The sequence below is a fragment of the Ochotona curzoniae genome, unplaced genomic scaffold (genome assembly GCF_017591425.1).
Source record: "Ochotona curzoniae isolate NIBS_2020 unplaced genomic scaffold, NIBS_Ocur_1.0 contig_1, whole genome shotgun sequence".
Taxonomy (NCBI): Eukaryota; Metazoa; Chordata; class Mammalia; order Lagomorpha; family Ochotonidae; genus Ochotona; species Ochotona curzoniae.
In genome coordinates this window covers 39,714,584-39,722,344 of record NW_024464918.1, presented here as the reverse complement: position 1 = coordinate 39,722,344, position 7,761 = coordinate 39,714,584, and positions in this window count along the sequence as shown.

The window sequence follows — 7,761 nt, the reverse complement described above, 5'->3', positions numbered from 1 at the left end:
CAAGCCACGACACTCCCCCCCCCACCCCGCTGCCCTGCTCCCCTCACCCCTTCCCGCCCTCTGATCCACACTCGCTGCATTCCTTGTGGGAAGAGGCGTACGGAGGCCAGAAATTCCACCCGGGATGAGCGGGGGTGGGGTGGACACTGGCGCAAGCAGACGCTCATCACCTTCAGGCGGAGAGCCAGCGCAGGCCCAGGGGTGGGCGAAGCCGGGTGCAGCCCCTGGCCCGGGCGGGAGGGGTGTAGGGCGTCTCTTCCCGCGGCCAGGGGCTCCAAGAGCACCCCACTTCTGAAGCGGGGCCCCCGCCCATCCCTCCGCCACGCCCCCGCAGGACCCACCTGTGCCCCGGACCTCCTGTGCGTCTCTACTCCCAGGGTTCTGGGGTCATTATATCGCATGATTAGAGTCATCGTTAACATCATATTAGCATTATTTTATTGTTATCAGTATCACTTTTTATTGTCGTTAGTATTACATCAATATTTTAGTAGTAATACCATTATTATTATTTTATTTTATTAACATTCTTAGTATTATCATTTTCACTGTTTCATTATTATTAACATCATATTAACATTATCATATTAAGGTTGCTAGCATCATATTAACATTATTATTAGAATCAATATTTTAAAATTAAAAAAAAATAATTACTTTTGTTTGAAAGGGCTGACCTTTTACACATCTGTCCACATGTGGCGAAGCTGCCATGATGCTAACTACCCCCTGGGCAGCAGAGGTAGCCGAGCTAGGAGAGAAATATGAGGGTACTTCAAAACATTTGAGAAAATGGTATTCAAAGTTACATTTCTTTTGGTGCAAAAAACGATTTGAAAGCCATGTATGCATATGTGAGATCTGGACGCAGGTCATGAAAACGTGTGTGTGCTATGGAAACTCATGCGTGTACTTGGGGGTGTTTTTGCAGTACCTTACACATTTTTCTTAATGTCATTTCTACAAACTTGATGCGCCGGGAAGCCTGGCCCAGGAACTGGAAGGACACGGTAGCCAGAAGGCAGAGGCCCAAGCCACAGCGTCCTACAGAGCTTTATGCTTGACCTTGAGCTGTGCCCAGCACCCTCGGAGCTGCCTTGCTCTCAACCTGCCTGGTCAGGGGACTTGCCAGGCTGGCTGGCTGGCTCTCGAGACTCCGTGTCTGTGTGTCCGGTGTGGGTATGCCACAGAGATGGGTTCAGGAGTGGCACGGTCTCGGCAGCCACGAGGCCATCGTTGTAGGTTCTCATGGGAGAGGAGCCTGCTCAGGGATGGGGTGGCCTGGGGGACAGCGAGATGAAAGACACACGATGCCATCCCGTGAATGCCTGATTCCAGCGTATCCCTCCCTGCCCAAGCCCCACCTGAAGCTGTGGGTCCGGCTCAGTTGTATGACCCATCATCTTGGCCCCTTTCCTTTTCATTCCCAAGCAGTTTTTTGTTTTATTTTTTAATTGTTTGTCTCTTAAGCACCAAGGCACTGACCTAGTACGAGCAGGTGGCACGTTGGGACGGACTCCTGGGTAACAGGTGAACGTGGGTGCTGGGCAGACTCTGCCCTTAACTCAGACCTTGGAGAAAAGGATATAAAACGGGCCTCCCTCTGAACGATTTAGGAGCCTGGCGGCATGGCCTAGCGGCTTAAGTCCTCTGAATGATTTAGCCCTTGCAGCTCAATTCACAATAGGGAATCAACCAGGATGTCCATCAACACAGACAGTATAAAGAAAATGTGGTATATATACTATGGAATACTTCTCAGCCACACAAAGGAAAAAGATCTTATTTTTTGCCATGGATGCATTATGCATAGTGAAATAAGCCATTCTTAAAAAGACAAATATATTACCTTCCTGATATGGAGCAGCTAATATAAACCAAAAAAAAAAAAAAAGCATAGGCATGGGATGGTCACTTTGGGATGTGATTATCGTGGCCAGTCCACGCTTACCCTCCCTTAGGCCTCTGGTCATCCCACCTTCTACTTGCTCAATATTCTCAGCTTGTGAACATAGAATGGGTTAAAACTATGTCTTAGCAAAAATCCGCTGTTGAGAGGGGAGGAAGGGCGGCTGTGGGGAGGCAACAGGGGGCAAGGTAAGTGGGTGTGCTCCTTGGACCCGCACCTATGGAACGCAGGAAACGTGTGTTCTTTGTAGTCATAATCTATGGGGGGAGGGGGTTTGCTTTTGTTTTTTAAGGTTCGGCCTTAATCCTGCAGGGGTCCCATTCTACCTCTCGCAGCCCCTGTCTCCCTTGCCTGTGAAACCAGGAGACCAATGTGAGGACTCGCACCAAGAACGGGGGAACCCACAGTTTCTGTGCCTTGATGGCTGCAGGTCACTCCCCGTTCTCCCATGGCTCCGAAGGGCAGCCCCGGGCAGCTCTGCTCCCGCCTCCCCCTCTCCATGCGCAGGCGAAATCTAGCCCAAAGGCCTGGTCTGCACAAGAGGCCACCAAACTGGTCAGCATGGCCAGGCCTTATCTCCTGCATGACTAAATTTGGGTCTTAAACTCACAGACAATCAGCCTGGAAATTCCTGACAATCTCCAGTTAGGGCCAGCTGTTCTATTTTCCTGCTTTTTTTTTTTTTTTTTTCAAAGGGGAGAAGTCATTTTCTTATCCCCATCCCCCTCACCTGAAGGAACGAACAAATTAAAAACCATGCTTATTTCTTGTAGAAAACTTGGGAGACGCAGAGCCAAGAAGGTCCCCCAGTACTAACGCCATCAGTCGGACATGGTCCTTGTGGACGTTTGTTTTCTGCTGGCCTTTGGGACACACGGTCTGTAAGAGCGGAACGCTGGTGAACTCTGAATAGCACAGACACATTCCTGCATTCCAGGCTCTTCCGACCACTGTCCCTTGTCTCTGAGCGTAGACACTGCGCCTGGCACATCACCAGCCTCACCGCCCCAAAGCTCACACCCACCCGGAGAGGAGAGGCTCCAGCAGTTCCTGCTTTTCAGACCAGGAAGGTGAGGCTTGAGAAGCGATCTGTGGCCGAGAGGTTCAGGTGGTCGGCCTCACCTCCCTCTGCCTGCAGAGACCTCTGTGGCTGGGATCTGCCCCAAACCCATGCCTCATGAAATAACCGCCCGCTTCCGGTCCACAGAAGTCAGCTGGGGGGTGGGCAGGTGAGTGTGTGTGTTTTGGGTCTGACCCATAGGCGCGGAGTAATCCTTGGCCTCAGCGATTGGCTTGGGGAAGGACACCTGCTGGAAGTGCATGCACACCTTGGTAGACAGCTCAACAGCGGGAAGCCACCTGCACCGGCCAGCTGTCCTTTGGAAAACATGCCTGGGAGTGGGGCCACAGGGCAGGAGGGTGGAGCAGGTGGGAAGCCAACTGATCCTGATGCAGACAGTCGCCTCTGGACCCACTTCCATCTGAACCTTTTCCTCTTAAACCTGTCCACGTTGGGGGATTTGTCCCTGGCGACCTGTTTTGGTGGATTCATCTTAGCCTGCTGCAAGTTAGAGTTGCCTACTGGTTTTTTTTTTTTTTTCTTCTTCTTCTTCTTCTAAACAATGCAGCAATGTAGAACTTAGTATTGGTTAGAATTATTTCCCAGTGATGTGTTATATGGTAAGACAGCCCAACATTGCTGAGGCCTGGAAATATTTTGCCTCATTTCCCCAAGGTGACTATGGTCTGGACCTCTCACCTCCACAAGTATGATTTTACAACTGGCATACCAGTGGCATGGTGAGCGAAGCTACCACCTGCGGTACTGACATCCCCATGTGGGTGCCAGTTCAAGTTCCGGCTGCTGCACTTCTGATCCAGTTCCTTGCTTTGGGCTTAGGAAAGTAGTAGAGGATGCCTCAAGCCTTTGGGCCTCTGTGCCCATGACCCGAAAGAAGCTCCTGGCTCCTGGCTTCTGACAGGTACAGCTCCAGCTGTTGCGGCCATTTGGGGAGTGAGCCAGCAGATGGAAGATCTCTCTCTCTCTCTAACTCTGCTTTCCAATAAAAACAAATACATCTTTAATAAAATAAACCAAAATCGAAGTTCCAAAGACATTTTTTAAAACAAGCCAAAGTTGTATTTATTCTTTAAACAGGAAAATGATGTAAATATAAAACAGATAAAAACAGACAAAAAAAAAAATCCAGAACACACAACACACAAAACCACAACACACAAAACCCTTCCCAACTCAGCAAGCCTGAAAACCCTTTATTACAGATCCCCGGAAGATGAGACTGTCCTGGAGTGGTCACAGCATTGCATCAAAGGAGAAAGAGAGACAGATTGGAAAAGTTTGTACACAGGTAGTGGGGTGCGGGCTGGGGGCAGCGCCCCTTCTTGCAGCACCGGCAGGAGCGGAACACGCCAGAGTCGAAGTGATTGGCATGGGTTTCTAGAACCTTACCCCGTCGACTGGTCCCCCGCCCACTTTGAAAAGTTGCTTTTTATTAAAAAGGATAAAAAGTGCACAGACACTTTGGTAAGGCACAGACAGAGTTGTACAAGTCATTCCATAGGGCGGGGGGGCTTGGTAAAGCCCATGACAGAACAGAAACACCCAGAGACCCCAGGAGGCAACAAATTCCTGAGCCAGCATCCCCACCCCCCCACAACCTCGCGGGGGTGGCACTGAGCCTGGGGGCGGAGAGGGTGCTGCCTCTCACATGAGGCTTCGCATGGCCCCGTCTTGAAGTGGATCTCCCACAGTTGGGGTTTTCCTGGGGCTTGGGGCTGGGGACCTGGCCTGCATTGACGCAGGGCGTCCTGCTCCCCACAGGGTGGCTTTTGCAGGGGAGGGTGGGATTTCACTGAAGGTGTATTGGCAGCAGCAGCTCACGGACTGCAAAGGAGCCTGGCATTTTCAACATGGAGGGTTTTCAGAGCACACAGGGGGCTGTGCGTCAGGCAAGTGGTCTTGGGCACTCCAACTCACAAATGGCTGAGAATGCCCAAAGCCCACTGCCCCGGATGCCTCGTGAGCCTCCTAACGCCGCCGTCTGGGGCATCACAGCTGGAGCAGGACCTTCTGCTCCCTCCTCCCAGCACGCCGCGCCTCTAGTAGGCGCTCAGCAGGGTTGTTGAGTGACTGTGCGTTCGGCACGTGGCATTGCACACTCACTACACAGTCACTGGTGGCTCGGCTCAGCAGACCTTTTTTGAGGACCCAGGACATGTGGGTTCAGATCAAAGCAAGACCGACTGATCGGTCGATATCTGCATGATGAGCTATTGCGATTCTTTTTTGCCCATTCATGACTGTGTCCAGGACATGGTCCGTGCTGATTGGCATTTAGTCGGGGTTGACTGAGAAAAGCCGCTGCAGTAAGCGGGGGGATTTTAAACCCCCTAAGATACGCTCCTCTCAGAATACACTGGACAAAGGAGCCCATTTGACTTTGGAAGCAGTCCTGCTATTCCAGCTGCACCAGCACAGACCCAAGCCCACCGCAACAGGTGCAGCTCCGGGGGTCCCTCGTCCTGGCTCTGCTGCTGACACTCAGATGAGCATTCTGTAGGCGGCAAGCCTGGAGAGCTGGGTGTGCCCCCAAGCATCCTTCCATGGGCTCCCCGTGCTAGCGCCAAGACCCCCCCTTCCCCACAACTTAGCTTAGGAGAAGGTGGGTACCAGCCTAAAAGGAGGTAGTGTGAGTGTATGTGGCTAGCAGCCTTGAGCTGTACGCACACACACGCCTGTGGCTGCAGGTACCTTTCAGGCCAGACAGTGGACGGCATGGGATGTGGCACCAGACGTGCCTTGGTGTGACTCCCATTCATCTCACTCTTAGGGCCTCAGCACCCTAACCTGCCAAATGAGGGTGGCACCCCGCTCCGCGATTCCCAGCAGCACGTTTGCCCACACAGTCATCTCAGACCACAATAAACTCTGTAGCACGTCACAGGCAGGGCGGGAGGCATCTTGTCCCAGGTGGCACATAAAACTGGGGGCATTTTCTAATCAGCAGTGTCTTTGAAGGGGTTCTAAGCAGGCCTGAGACCTGCATGATGTGAGAAGGCACCTCTCCAGCCCAGTGCCAAGGCACGTAGTAGGTGTGGAATTAAGAAGTGGTTCCTTCCCTTCCTGTCCCCTTGGCAGCCAGTGAGAAGCGAGTGAGAGCAGCGGCTCCTTAGCCCCGAATGACACATAGCTCCTAGCACCGGGTTTTTTAGGACAGATGCCCTCGGAACCCATTTTAGAAGCAGGGAGGTTGGAGCAGGCTCAGTGGGGTACCCGCTCCTTCCTTGCCAGGTGACAGGTTGCCAAAGGCATGCCTGGTCTGCCCCTGGGTGCCACCCTCAGATACTGCTGCCAGCTGCACGTGACCTTAGCTGGAATTCCAGGTGGAAGATGGAAGGACCAACTGGCTTGGCCCGGCCACAACCCACCAGAGGCGCTGACTGCGTCAGCAGGGGACGGGGGTGACTTCTGCCCCATGGTGGCATTTTGGCCCCTCACAGCCTGGGCCTTTGTCTGCTGTACCTGCACCCAGTCCGAGGGGAGACTGTGCTCCCTGGGGGGCTTTGGAGGGGAGCCTGTCAAGAATCTCAAACTCTTATTCGGGCAAACACTGGGGTTCCAGGAGTAGCTCCTTCAAAGGCTGTGCTATGAAACTAAAATGTGGGCAAGCTTCCCAAATTCACCAGGGAAAAATGATCCATGGTGGGGGGGGGGGCGCAGTTCTAGCTGGGCAAGACAGTATGGGATTTCCTCCTAAATGGAGGACAAGTCAGAAAACCATGACCACTCCCAGGCAGAGAAGCATGGCTTGGGCACTGACTGCCCTTCTGGGTGGCACCTCGTGAGTGCCTGGGTACCCCCGCCCCCAAATCATGACCAGCATTTGCTACATAACTGTGTACAACTCCCTGAATGCCTTCTTCTCTCCACCTGCCTTGGCAAGAGGTGCACAAGTCAGGAGGTGGGACAAAAAATAACGCTCATCTCTTGCCAGCTGTCTCCGACTGGAAACGAAGAATCAGACCATTCAAGTGACTTCCTTTAAGGGACAGTCAGGGCAGATGTGGGGCTCAGCACCAGAGACCAGGAGGAAGGAACGGGCCTGGGCTGGCCCCCTGAGCCTGCAGAGAGGGACTGGAGGCGGAGCCTGCAGGGACAGACCAGAGGCAGCCGTGAGAGGGTGGGAGCCGGGCCAGGTTCCCAGGAAGCATCCGAGAACATGCCTGGCAATGCTTTGCGTTTGCACTTAAAGTTTCAACTCTTAGCTAACCTGCTTCCCCAGGAGCGTGTTAGTCATCAGTGGGGGGGACAGCTTCACAGAGGAAGAACAAAGACCAGCTCCCTGCAAATGCCCACACGCAGGGCTCTGCCTGGGCCGGGAGCCACACCAGGAAAGAGAGCGAGCCGAGTGTGCACCTGCCCCCAGGAAAAGAGCCGCTGCCCCCATCTTCTCCCTGGAGACCAGGAGGGGGATGACAAGAACCAAAACATCTAGCCAGGTCAAGGTGCGATGTGCTTGTTATTAGTCTGAGTGTGGGGGGGGTGTGAAGGGGTGAGAAGACACCGCCACCCCCTTCCACGTGCTGCTTTGCTGCAAGGTGAGGCAAGAATCTAAAGAGAGTGGGCCCCTTCGCAGAGCTCCCCACCCCCCACGCCCGCCCCAGGAGCTGCTGCCTTGGAGCTGTAAACAATGAGTTATTTTTGCCTCCCCTTAGCGAAGTGTCTCTCTCTTTTGTTTTTCTATTCCACCCCGGGGGGTTGGGGGGGACTGTTTAGATCCAGGCTTCGTACATTCAAAACCAGCTTGTACCATCACATCCCCAGGGAGTGG